Source organism: Macaca fascicularis, chromosome 14 (assembly GCF_037993035.2).
Source record: "Macaca fascicularis isolate 582-1 chromosome 14, T2T-MFA8v1.1".
Taxonomy (NCBI): domain Eukaryota; kingdom Metazoa; phylum Chordata; class Mammalia; order Primates; family Cercopithecidae; genus Macaca; species Macaca fascicularis.
In genome coordinates, this window is record NC_088388.1 from 89883959 (window position 1) to 89898268 (window position 14310).

The following is a 14310-nucleotide window of genomic DNA, read 5'->3' on the forward strand; positions in this document are numbered from 1 at the left end:
TTTTGTTTCCATGTTAGATCCATCAACTCTCTGAGGTAACTTGAGAAAATATTTATTGGTTGAGAAATGAATTCTTGGGGATGTGTGCAGTTTGTTTATTATATAAATACTATGAGAAGAAAGGTTCTCTGAATCCCAGGGCAGCTTCATCATCAGAGAACTACAGTGGAATTAATGTAAGATTCTCACATTTCACTATGTGAACCATGCTTTTCTCCAGGTCCTTACAACGTAGAATAGTTTATAAATCCAAGCTAACAAATGTGCTAAGTAAACCAAAGGAATCAAAATAAGACAAGCAACAACGAAAATATAACTAACTATCGTGACAGAAATCTCATTAGGAGAGAATCCGTGAAACGTTTAGGGAGAAAAATAATGGAGTGCTCTGTATAGAAATAATAAGCATCTCTCTAGTCAACAGTTAAAATAGGAAGGAAGGAAGAAAGGAAGGAAAGGAAGGAAAGGGAGGGAAGGGAGACAGAAAAGGAAAAACAAAAGGCATTTTCCAGTGGGGAAAAAAATAAATTGTTATTTGCTCTATTTCACTGAAGAATCTTGATTAATACAGTTACTATTTTTTATTTTTATTAAAACAATTTTCTTTTATACATCATGTGGATCCATCCAGCCCTTCTGTTTGATCACAGGTGGATGTGGCTCATTATTGGCAGAACTGTGTCCATTTAGGCATTTCAGATCAAATACAATTACTGGTCATATAAACCTGAAGTGTTTATGGTACCTACGATAATTATGTTTTATGGAAAGGTAGGTTGACATTCAGAATATGACTGAACAGCTTATGTAGGTCTACCTAGAGAGAGAAAATAGACTGATCATGAGGGGTGCAAATGTTGGTCCTGTGACAATTATAGTTCTCATAGTGAGTTAATCACTTGCCTCTGAATTTATAAGTATCTTCAGAGCTTGCTTCATGTGTAGATACCTCTGAGATATTAATGCCCCTTGATGTGCTGATGAAATCAGTGTGCTGCACCAGATCTGAAGCTTAATACATTAATCAAAAAAAATGAGTTTAACCGCTAGAGGCCTCTTGGTAGTATTCTTGAGCGTATCAAACAGACTATGCGGACGAATAGTATTTTTGAGGAATCAACATTCCTTTTTTTTTTTTCCCCCAAACGTGAGAGCTCAGCATTATTCTTTTCTTTTCAAATTTCTACCAATAAATGTAGAATGCAAAGGACAAGAGAAAGTTGAAGAAAACAAGTATTTCAACAGTATAGATAATTTTTAATTTGTTTAATTAAAAGAAATTCAAATTAAATCATCTCTGAAGGCTTATCTTTGATATAGCCTATAGTACAGTAACAAGCACTAGACCATAAGCTCTTCAAGGATTGTAATATGAAAAAGCACAGCATTGAATCCCTAAAGTCAAGCATAAAATCTGCATATGGTAGATGCTTAATAGAAATTGCTCACAAGATATTCATTATCATTAAATAACTTAACCTTCTTAATGAACTATTAATGACAATGAAGATGTCTGATTAATAAATACCTTAATTGGTAAAGTGATGAACTGATAATTGTATTAATTTTAAATTTTCTTTTAAATTGAAAAATAACATTTTTATTTATGCTCGATCTTGAACACAGTACAGTGCTGAAGAGGCATACATATTAGATAGGTTGATATTAGATAGGTTGTATGTACTCTTGCTCTTTCATGGTCCCTATTATTACTTTTTAATAATTTTTTTTTTTTTTTTTTTTTTTGGTTTAAGGGGGCTGACAAGTCATGTTTTTTCCTCCTCTGAATTTGTAATCAAATTGAAAATGCAATCTGTTAGGAATAAAAAAAGTCATCACTGGCATTTTGACTGGATTGAAAACCTTAGGAGAAGTAACAGAGAGCATGGTGGCTCTCTATTTTTCATCATACTGAATGTAAACTGTCTGTGATCTTCTCCGCTTCTGTTTCCATTTGGTAAATATTCTTCAGTCACAACCGACTTTTTACAAATGTAAAATACTATGATTCAACATGTTTGGTGATTCTAGCAAAAGCTGTAATAGAATAGATTATATCTTAGTAAAATATACATTTCCAAAATTGACCCAAGAAAAAAGAAAAGCACACTAAAATATACAAGTGATTTTAGAAGAGATTGGAAAGGTGATTAAAGAGTGCATGTGTGTGCATTTTGTTTAAAGGCTCCAGGACAACATAATTTCACAGAAGAGGTTTTTCTAATCTCTTAAAAAAAAAAAATTATCATGAAACTATTCCAGGTTATCAGAAAAGGTAAGAGTTGACAGCCGGGCGTACTGACTCATGCCTGTTATCCCAGCACTTTGAGAGGCCAAGGTAGGTGGATCACTTGAGGTCAGGAGTTCAAGGCCAGCCTTGCCAACATGGCGAATCCCCATCTCTACTAAAAATACAAAAATTAGCCGGATATGGTGGCACACGTCTGTAACCTCAGCTACTCAGGAGGCTGAGGCATAAGTATCACTTGAACCCAAGAGGTGGAAGTTGCATTGAGGTGAAATCACACCGCAGCACTCACTCCAGCCAGGGCAACAGAGTGACAGTCTGTCTGTCTCAAGGTAAAAGCTTTTTTTTGGTTTGTTTTAGACAGTTAGCAGATTCTAAATAAATACTAAAACATGAATAAGATGGAGAAAGAAACCAGAAAAAGAATATGCATTGAAGAAACAGATGTCAGGAATGTGTTAATTTTTCCATATCAGAAAATGTATTGCCATAATAGATTACATCAGTAAGCTAAAGTGCAGAAAAGTCATACACTTTATCTCTCTGTCAGAAAGATTTTTTGTTTCCTTGTCTTGATAATCTAACAATTGTACAGGGTATGCTAAAGTCTTTTAAAATAAGTGCTGTCTAGACCACAATTAAAGATTTAATTTGACAGTATAATGTCTTGCTTAAGGTTAGAGAAATTTTCCCTCCTTTCTATACTTTTTTGCAATATTACTCTTTTTTGTATGGTTAGAGATATTTTTTACTCAATTTCTTTAAGCAGCTAGTTCAGTAATAGCCATTTGCTCTAACATTACATAATTGTTTTTAAAAAGTCTTAAAATCATGCATTTGTTAGTTTGTATTCAGTAGTTCAATCTCTTTAGTTACAACTTTATTTTAGTAGGAAACATGCAATATGGAGAGAGTAAAAGGAATCTCAAATTTGCAAACCTTGTATCTGTAAAAGACAGAATACATAAAAACTTTCACAACTCAAGACAACAAACTATCTAATTTTTAAAATGGCAAATTATTGGGGAAAAAACCTCACTAAAGATATATCGATGGAAAATATGCAAATGAAAAGGTGTTCAGGATTATTGTTCAGGATTATTCGTCATCAGAAAATCCATTGGGGTTGTTTTTTCCTTATGAATTTGTTCAAGTTCCTTATAGATGTTGGATGTTAGAACTTTATCAGATGCATACCTTGCAAATATTTTGTCCCATTCTAAAAGTTTTCTGTTTGCTCTGTTGATAGTTTCTTTTGCTATGCAGAAGTTCTTAAGTTAAATTACATTCCATTTGTCAATTTTTGCTTTTGTTGTATTGCTTTTGGCATCTTTTTGTTATCATGAAATCCTTGCCAGTTTCTATGTCAAGAATAGTATTATCTAGACTGTCTTTCAGAGTTTGTATAGTTTGCGGTTTTACATTTAAGTCTTTAATTCATCTTGAATTGATTTGTTGTATATAGTGTGAGGAAGGGGTCCAGTTTCAATCTTCTGCATATGCTAGCCAGTTATCCCAGCACCATTTATTGAATAGGGAGTCCTTTCCCCATTACTTGTTTTTGTCAGTTTTGTCGAAGGTCAGATGGTTATAGGTGTGCAGACTTATTTCTGAACTCTGTTTGTTTTTGCACCTGTATCATGCTGTTTGGCTTACTGTTACTGTAAAGGACATAGAAACTTTTCAAAAGAAGACATACATGCAGTGTACAAGCAGATGAAAAATAGTTCAATAACACCGATCATTAGAGAAATGCAAATCAAAACCACAATGAGAAAACATCTCATACTAGTCAAAATGGTTATTAGTACAAAGTCAAAAAAAAATATGCTGGCACAGATGGAGAGAAAAGGAAATGTGTATACACAGTTGGTGAGAATGTAATTAGTTCAATCATTGTCGAAAGCAGTGTGGTGATTTCTCAAAGAGCTAAAAACAACTACCATTTGACCCAGCAATCTCATTACTTGGCAATCTCATTACTTGGTATACATCCAAAGGAATATAAATTATTCTACCATAAAGACACATGTATGCATATGTTCATTGCAGCACTATTTACAATAGTAAAGACATGGAATCAACCTAAAAGCTCATCATCGGCAGACTGGATAAAGAAAATGTGGTACACATACATTATGGAATACTATGCAGCCATAAAATAATCCAGATTATGTCCTTTGCAGGAACATGGAACATGAATGAAACTGGAGGCCATTATTTTTAGCAAACTAATGCAGGAACACAAAACCAAATACTGTATGTTCTCACTAATAAGTAGGAGCCAAATGGCTAAATGATGGGAACACATGGACACAAAAAGGGGAACAACAGACACTGAGGTCCACTTGAGCTTGGAGAGTGAAGAGGAGGGAGAAAATCAGAAAAAAATAACTATTGGGTACTTGGCCTAGTACATTGGTGCCAAGATAGTCTGTATAACAAACTCCAGGAACACGAGTCTCCCTATTTAACAAAACTGCACATGTATCCCTGCAGCAAAAATAATACGAGTTTACAAGAAAGAAAATTCAAGTTAAAACCACAATGAAGTGCCATCACTATGCACCAATCAAACAGCTAAAATGAAAAAGATTAACCATACCAAGTGTTGGCAATGATGTGAAGGAATCAGAGCTCTCATATACTTCTGGTGAAAAAGTAAAATGGCACAACTACTTTGAAAAACAGTTTGACATTTAAAAAAAATTAAATAGCATGTAGTAGTCATTCTGCTCCAAGGCATTTCAACTAGGAAAATAAAAACGTATTTATTCTCACAAAAACATATACATAAATGTTCACAGCAACTTTATTCACAAACACCTAAAAGACAGAAACAAACCAACTGTCCATCAACTGATGAAGGAACAAACAAACTGTGGTATACTTATATGAAATACTACTCAACAATAAAAGACAATGACGTCTTTTATTTCATAATCTTATTTTTAATAAAATAATATAAATAAAATAAATAAAAATATTTTTAAAGAAAAGACATAATCCTTAAAAAACTTTGTTAAAGTAATGAAAATAACATTGATGAGTCTCTAACCTATGTTAATGAGTGAAAGGAGTCAGACAAGAAAATGGTACCTATTTTCTTATTTCATTTATATAAAATAATGGAAAATGCAAACTCATCTCCAATGACGGAAAGCAAATCACTGTTTGTTTGGGAATAAGAGGAATCAGGAAACACTAAGTGACTGACATGTTCTTTATCTTTATTATGGTCATGCTTTTATGAGTAGAATCAGTTTCTAAAACTATGTATTATATATACATTTTTCTTGGATAGCTTTATTATTCTACCCAGTCTTAGAGATATCTTCGTATATATTATTCTAGATGTTATATAGTATTAGCTTTTAACATCTCGGTCTATGATCCATTTTTAGTTTATAGTATGGGGTAAAAGTTGTCAAGGTTCATTGTTGAATAGGTATGTCCAAATGTTCAGGTACTATTTGTTAAAAATACTATTATTTTCCATTGAAATACCTTGAATTTTTTTTCAAAAAACAATTAGTATGTATATGTCTGTTTTAGCATGTTCTAATCTGTTTCATTGATCTATCTTTACAATTTACAATAAAGCCAAATTGTCTTAACTATTATTTGATTACACAGAAAGACTTAAAATAAGATAGTGTCTATTTCAATTTTCCTTTATTGTCGCAATTATTTTGTCTCTTCCAGGTCTTCTACTTTTTTTTTTTTTTTTTTTTTTGGTAAATAAAAGAGCCAGCTAAGGTTTGCATAAAAATGCAGTTTACAGGTCAGTTTAGAATTGCCATCTTAAAAATCTTATTAGATATGCTTCATAAATAAAATATATCTCCCCATTTACTTAGCTCTTTAATTAAATCTTACAATGTTCTGTTATTTTCAGTATGCTCATCAGTTTTGTTAGATTTATCAAATATTTCATCAATTCAGTTTTCTATTGTTCCCTGCAAGCATATTATGGAAATACAGTGAATTTATGTATCTTGAACCTGAATCTTGTAGCCTCAGTAAATGTTATAATTAATTATAGTAATTCATGTGTAAATTATTTGGGGTTATATTTAAGCAATCATGTAATAATTAGAAATTACTACAGGTAAAACAAAATAGATTTTTTTAGGTCGATTCCATGTCTTTACTATTGTAAATAGTGTTGCAATGAACACACACGTGCATGTGTCTTTATGACAGGTGATTTATATTTCTTTAGGTGTACACTCAGTAATGAGATTGCTGGGTCAAAGAGTATTTCTGTGTTTAGGTCTGAGGAATTGTCATACTGTCCTCAACAATCGTTGCACTAAGTGGATGGAGCTGGAGGCCATTATCCTTAGTAAAGTAACAAAGGAACAGAAAACCAAATAAATACTGCATGTTCTCACTTATAAGTGGGAGCTAAATGATGAGAACACATGGACACAAAGACAGGAACAACACACACTGGGGTCTATGGAAGGGTGGAGAGTGGGCGGAGGGAGAGGATCAGCAAAAGTAACTAGTGGGTGCTAGGCTTAATACCTGGGTGATGAAATAGTCTGCACAACAAACTCCCATGACACAAGTTTACCTATGTAACAAACCTTCCAATGAAGCCTGAACCTAAAATAAAAGTTATAAAAAGAAATTTATCTTTCCTTTGCCCTTTAAATTTTCCTTTCTAGACATTATGCTTACTCAGATCCTGATACAATATTGTATAATAGTGGTAAGAGAGGGAGCTACGAAAAGAATATTTGTGTTTTCCCAAATTCCTATGTTGATGCCTAGTCTACAATGTGATGATATTTTTAGGTGGGACCTTTGGGAAGTTATTAAGATATGATGGTAGCACCTTTATGAATGGGACTAGGGCCCTTATCAGAAAAGATATGAGAGCTCTCTCTCTCTCTGCCATGTGAGGATACAACCAGACGATGGCCATCTACAAAGGATACACAGAGGATACCCACCTGTCACCGGATCTGTCAGCACCTTGATTGTGGACTTTCTTGTCTCCAGAATCGTGAGACTTGTTTCTGATCTGAGTGGGAAAGCATTCAGAAAGCATTCAGTATTTCTCCATTTAATATGATATTAACTATAGATTTTTTTATAGATGCCTTGCATTAAAGTGAAGAAGCTTCATTTTCTTCCTAATATTCTGTTTTTTGTTTTTTTCTTTTTTTAAATCATAGATATGTTTTATCTAACTTATGGAAAAAATAATTTCAAAAATGTGTGGCCAGGTGCAGTGGCTCACACCTGAAATCCCAGCACTTTGGGAGGCCGAGGTGGGTAGATCACGAGGTCAGGAGATTGAGACCATCCTGGCTAACATGGTGAAACCACATCTCTACTAAAAATACAAAAATTAGCCGGGCATGGTGGCAGACACCTGTAGTACCAACTACTCCAGAGGCTGAGGCAGGAGAATGGCGTGAACCCAGGAGGCAGAGCTTGCAGTGAGCCCAGATTGCGCCACTGCACTCCAGCCTGGGCAATAGTGCCAGACTCTTGTCTAAAAAATAAATAAATGTGCTTATATATGTACACAAGTAATCAAGTATCTTTATGCATATATGTATAGTGTCCATACATATTTAAATGACTGCATCATTATGGAAATTCATCAATAAGTCAGCCAGAACAAGTCCATTTGAAAGAAAGTATTGTAGTCTCCAAGAAGGAACTGAAAGTCAATATAGTTTTCTGGTCACAAAGGCTCCTCTCTAACCCATACTCACAACTGCACAAAGGCAATATTCTAATGTTAAAGGGGAAATAAAAATAATTTAGAGATCCATTTCAAATTTAAAATACATGCATTTAAATGAAAGCATAATCCTGGAAAAATTTACATCACCAATGTGTCAGTAATATGAATAAATCCCATTAATAGAAATATGACACTAAAGAAATACAGCACACCAACATGGCACAAGTATACATATGTAACAAACCTGCACGTTATGCACATGTACCCTACAACTCAAAGTATAATAATAATAAAAAAAAAAAAAAAAAGAAATACATGTCTCTAATGACTTATTCAGTATATTAATCCAAAGTAGAGACTCATAAGATCCACAAACCTGAGTAAAGTAGACAACAAGTGGTGAACATCAGTATTAGTTTTTGGAACAGAGCGCTATTTTGATCCCTGAGTAACGTAACATATTCTAAAATTACTTGCAGAGTACATTATTAAAACAATGTCAGGCCTTTCTTTAAAAAACGGAGAATAAGTAAGTTTTTATTTTACTTTTTTCAGTTTATTTCAAAGCTGATGTATTTCATTAAATCCAGCTCCTTATGGACAAAAATGTTTTTGAAGAGTGGAGTCAATGCTCAATGAAAAATCATTGTAAAGGCCTCCAAGGAAAGCTATTCTGTAATTTCTTCTGATAAACCATCATAGTATATAATAATCCTCATGACTGGAAAATTTATATTTCTATTTTACTTAAAATACTTACATTTCTATTTTATTTCAAATTCATATTCCACAGTTTTAGCCTGAATTTTTCTCTTCTGTTCTTTCAGATAATAGAACACATATTTTTATTAATTTGTAAATGAAGACCCTTGATATTCTGAAAAAAAATAAAATAGATTTATATCATTCTTTCAATAAATATATTTGTTTTTATTTTTTTGACCTTGGAAGAGGAAAAGGTCCAAGGCTCACTGGAAGGCAGTACATGGGAAGAGAGTGGGTGAGCTCAGCAACATATTTGGTCTTTGTCCCGTGGCATCTTTGCCTTAATTTTCATTATTACAGTTGGATCTTATTCTCAGGCCAGGCACTTGTATCTGCCTAAGAATAATTACTGAGCTTTAAGGGTATTTTTTACAGTATCTGTGCTACTGCCAACTCCCTCTACTTTCATCACCAAGATGTAAGCCTTTGGGGACAATGCAATATGTGTAGAGAAATAACACATATCATCAGAACCAACACTAGTCAAGGGTAAAACTTTGAGGAAACACATTCCTTTAAGGAAACAGAAACACACACATACACACATGCGCACACATACATACCGTATTCCTTATGAGGATATTCTCTCTATATATCCTCTTTACTACTTTGTATTTGGGACGTTTCTTTATGCACATACATCTTTCACGCTCATACTTAAAATATTATAAAAATATTTTTTAAAATCCAATTAACTTTTTCAACTATGACTTTTTCAAATCTTTGCATAATTTGTCCCTCGCACTTTAACACTATTTGAATATTTTATAAATCAGGAACTTTCCAGTATCTAATGAAAAACTACAAACCGACACAGTTCCTTCATTTTCATTTAACAAGTAATTATTGAGAATATGCTAGCTTTTGGGAAAACACTGGTGAGAAAATACAGTACCCCATTCTGTTTTGTCTCGTTTGGAGTCATTATACTTTGCAATTTACTTGCCTTCTCCTATGCTCCAGTACTGGAATTTTCCTACAAACTGACCCTGGATGTTCCCACCACCTCCCACCCAACCCGTGGCTTTTGGTATTGTGTTGTCTCTGGGAAAAAAAGCCTACACTCCAGTTCTGTCCCCGTGGTCAACATCCCGCCTTAATCAGATTTTATTTTTCCCAGCACATATCCAATAATCCTCTTAAAATGGTCCTCCTTATGCATAAACACATACAAACTGACACTAACAAACAAAGCCAAGGGCCTATTTAGAGAGCCTAGATAACTGACAATTCTACATGTTGTAACTTCTAACTTTCCTCGCCTCATTCTACTAATCATCTTGTCTTCTTTCACTTACCTCCCCCGCCTTTCTTTGCTTTCATCATAGATTCTCTCCCTGTCTCTCCCTCTCTGTCTCTCTCTCTCTATGTGTGTATGTGAACATCTAAGTAGGAATTTATTTTATTGCCTTTATATTATTAATCTGAAAATATCTTGGCTCCTTGACTTCACAATCTCAAAGTCATAACATTTCTGCAGTTTACCTTTATTGCTTAACTTTGTCTTTGTTGTTATGTGTTTAGTATTTTATATTCACTCAGAGACCATGGCAATGGGTGCACTTTTATAAAGTTAAAAATTAAATCAATAAATTATAAATGAATGTATCATTTCCTATACAGGAGCCCAGAGACTGAGGAAATGACTACATTTTCAAAACCAGGATATAAATAAACATTTTAAAATCTGGGTGCAGAGTTCATTTATGTAAATTACATTCTTTATTTCACCTTACAATTTTAAAATGTCACCTTGTACATCTAAAGAAGGCATCAGGACTGTTACCCCAAAACCAGAGGTAAAAATGGCCCACGTTTCCATTACTCTTATTATTATCCTTTCTCGGAAATGGATTTGTGGTGTCACTTTCTCTGGTTGGTATACCTTTGCCAAAAAAAGGAGATATAAGAATTTTAATGTTTGATACCCAACTTGAAGACAGATAGGATAACCTCTTGATTGGGCTATGACCTTACTGTGGAAGTTCTCACTTGAGGGATCCCAGCAAAGGCTACCATGTGGGATTCAGTAACCAAACACCCTCCCTTAAAGAACTGTGGCCTGCTTCTCTCACCTAAACACTAGCAACATCATGTTTTACTGTAGAGACAAAGGTTGCAATGTGATGTGGCACAACATAAATACACCCTTGTAAGAATGATGGCAAGGAAAATTGCAAACAGTCAAGAAGTCTCCCCAATTTTTATCACCCGATGATGGCACCTTAAGAATCTCCTCCAAAACTCTTCTTCCCTCTGCAAAATAGTTATAGTTTTCTTCATTCTCCATTCATTCTTGCTTTCAAAACTGAGAGCTGTAATTCTTACATCCTTCATTCTCCCCATTTTTACTGGAGTTACATGTTCATAGGAGACATCTTTCTGAGGTGGTCTGAATAACAAGGTGAAAATAATAAACATTATATAGCGTGAACATCCATCATGTCATTAAGAGCAAAAAAGTGTTTAGACATATGTTTCTTTGTCTTTTCTATTTCACATAATACTGATGCTCTGGGGGGGAAACACTCCCTAAGGTTTTTTGCTGCATCTATCTTATAAATGATTCCCTTTGATCAAAATCTAGTGCAAGCTTGCCTTTTTTTAGAGTCATAGAGGCAATGATTTCATATCACAGTATTTTGACTCTTGACAGCTCAGTGGGAGTAAGGAAAAGGAGGAGGGGGGGGATTATCTAAAGGAGAGGAAAAGGTTGGGGAGAGGAATTCAAAGTCAGGACAAAGATGACAGGCAAAGCATGAGAGCAGCTGTACAAAATGTTACTTGTTCTCTTCCAGAGACTGGTGTGCTGGAGTGAATGACAACTACTAATTAAAATAGTGGCTTATTATCATGTAAGAAGCGACACAATTTGTCTAAGACCTGGAGTAAAAGATGAATCACTTTCATTTGTAGAAAATTCTAATTTAAAAATATGCCTTTTTAGATGAACATCTGTGGTGTTTTTGACAGGAGACATGTGATAATTAAAACCTTTTTTATTTTCTGACTGAAATATTCATATTATATTGGTGCTGTGTGCCAATTTTTATATTTCTATAAATAAGAACAAAGAAAGTTTTCTACAACAACTAGAAGTTTATACAATTTATAATTTTTAAGTCCACGTGTCAAAATTAGATACCTAAATCGTGATTCCAAGTTTATATCTTGCCATAAAATATATTGGATATTAACTTTCCAACTTAATGATCTCTTTTTTTAATGGATATCTATTAAAGCAAATGAATTGTTCTTTTTTGGGACAAATATAAATTACTGTTCTCAAAACACTTACTGCCTGGTGCTTTTTTTTTTTTTTAACTTTTTGAGAGCTTAAAAAATAATAGCCTTGGTTTTGCTCTACTTTATACATATCCTTCACAGTTAAGAGAACAATTTTCTAATTATACACATGCGGCAAGTAATTTTATTGTTCCAAGGAAAATGTGTATCTCTCTGATACCAAATAGTTGTTTATGATATGCAGAATTTGTCTGAATAAGTTAAAGCATGCCATAAATGGACAACAATATGCCTCATCAGATAAACAATAATACTAAATAAGCAGATATTAACATAAAAAATAAAGGAATACCTTATTTTATTGCACTTCACTTTATTGCTCTTTGCAGATGTTGTGTGTTTGTGTGTGTGTGTGTTTTAACAAATTGAACGTTCATGGCAATTCTACATCAAGCAAGTATATTGACACCATTTTTCCAACAGCATGTTCTCACTTCATTTCTCTGTGCCACATTTTGGTGATTATTTCTAACATTTTCATTATTATTATATCTGTTACAGGGATCTGTAATCAATTGTCATCAATGTCACTACTGTAATTGTTACAAACTTAGCCCACGTGAGATGGAAAACTTAATTGGCAAATGTGTGTATTCTGACTGCTCCACAGACCAGCTGTTACTGCGTTTCTCTCCCTCTCCTCATGTCTTTCTATTCTCTGAGACAAAGCAATATTGAAATTAGTCCAATAATAACCCTTCAATGGCCTTTAAGTGTTCAAGTGAAATGAAGAGTCACACATCTCTCACTTTAAATCAAAAGCTGGAAATGATAAAGCTTACGGAAGAGGGCATGTGGAAAGCTGAGGTAAGCTGAAAGAGAGGCCTAATAGACAAAACTGATTGCCAGGTTGTGAAAGTTAAAAAAAGAATTCTTGAAGAAAATTAAAAATGTTACTCCAGTGAACACACACGTGAGAAGAAAGCAAAATGGCCTTATTGCTACCATGGAGAAAGTTTCAGTGATCTGGATAGAACAGATCAGCCACAACATCCCCGTAAGCCAAAGCCTTATCTGTAGCAGGTCTCTAGTTCTTCAATTCTGTGAAGGCTGAGAGAAGTGAGGAAGCTGCAGCAGAAAGTTTGAAGCTAACAGAGGTGGGTTCATTTGGTTGAAGGAAAGAAGCTTTTTTCTGTAATACAAAAGTGTAAGGTGAAGTAGCAAGTGCTGACAGAAAAGCTGTAGTAGGTATCTAGAGCTAAGATAAATGATGAAGGTCTCTACACTTTCCAAATGACTTTCAGTGTAGACAAAACAGACTTCTACTGGAATAAGATACTGTCTAAGATCGTAGCTGAAGAGGACAAGTCAGTGCTTGGCTTCAAAGCTGCAAAGGACAAGCTGACTATTTTTAGGGGATAATGCAATTGATGACTTTAAGTTGAACCCAATCCTTACTATTCTGAAAATCCTAGGGCCTTTAAGAGTCGTAATAAACTATCTCTGCCTGTTCTCAATAGAAAAGCAAAACCTAGATGATAACTCATATGTTTACAAAATGATTTACTGAACATTTTAAACCCACTGCTGAGGCCTGTTCCTCAGAAACTAGAAAAGATTCCTTTCAAAAGATTACTGCTTATTGATAATCACGTGCTCATCCAAAAGCTCTGATACGAATATACAAAGTATGTTTTCATTGCCGCTAATAAAACATTAAATCTGCAACACAAGGATCAAGGAGTAATTTAAACTTTCAAATCCATTATCCAAGAAATAATTTTTGCTATAATGCCTCCGATGGATCTGGGCAAACTAAATTGAACACCTTCTGGAAATAATTCATTATTCTAGATGGCATTAAGAATGTTTATGATTCAAAGGAGAAGGTTAAAAATATCAACATTAATGGCAGTGTGAGCGAAGTGAGTTCCAGCTCTCAGGGATGCCTTTGAGGGATTGAAGACTTCAGTGGAAGAAGTAATTGAAGATGTAATGGAAATACCAAGAAAACAAGAATTAGATGTGGAACTTGAAGATGGAACTGAACATCTGTAATTTCATGATAGAAATTCAACAGATGCAGAGTTTGTTCTTATGAATGAACATAGAACATAGTTTCTTGAAATGGAAACTACTTCTGGTAAAGATGTTATGAACATTGTTGAAATGACAAAAACATATTTAGAATATTACGTACACTTGGTTGAAAAAACAGCATCAGGGTTTGAAAGGATTGACTCCAATTTTAAAAGAAGTTTTACTGTGAAATTCTACCAGAGAGATTGTATGCTTTGGAGAAATCTGCATGAAGGAAAGAGTCAATGAATACAACAAACTT

General features: G+C 34.0%; 1 long non-coding RNA gene across 4 annotated transcripts; it reads right to left on the reverse strand.

Moving 5' to 3' along the window:
* Positions 1–522: 522 nt before the first annotated feature.
* On the reverse strand, positions 523–11111 carry LOC135967099 (uncharacterized). Of its 4 annotated transcripts, XR_010580965.1 has the most exons (5): positions 10948–11111; positions 10549–10608; positions 8719–8835; positions 7213–7283; positions 523–3909 (listed from the first exon to the last, which is right to left on the reverse strand). It is a non-coding gene; the product is annotated as an uncharacterized lncRNA (long non-coding RNA). The 4 variants fall into 4 exon arrangements; XR_010580964.1 differs by lacking the exon at positions 10549–10608; XR_010580966.1 differs by lacking the exons at positions 523–3909; positions 10549–10608 and adding an exon at positions 5306–6862.
* Between the last annotated feature and the right edge of the window lie 3199 nt (positions 11112–14310).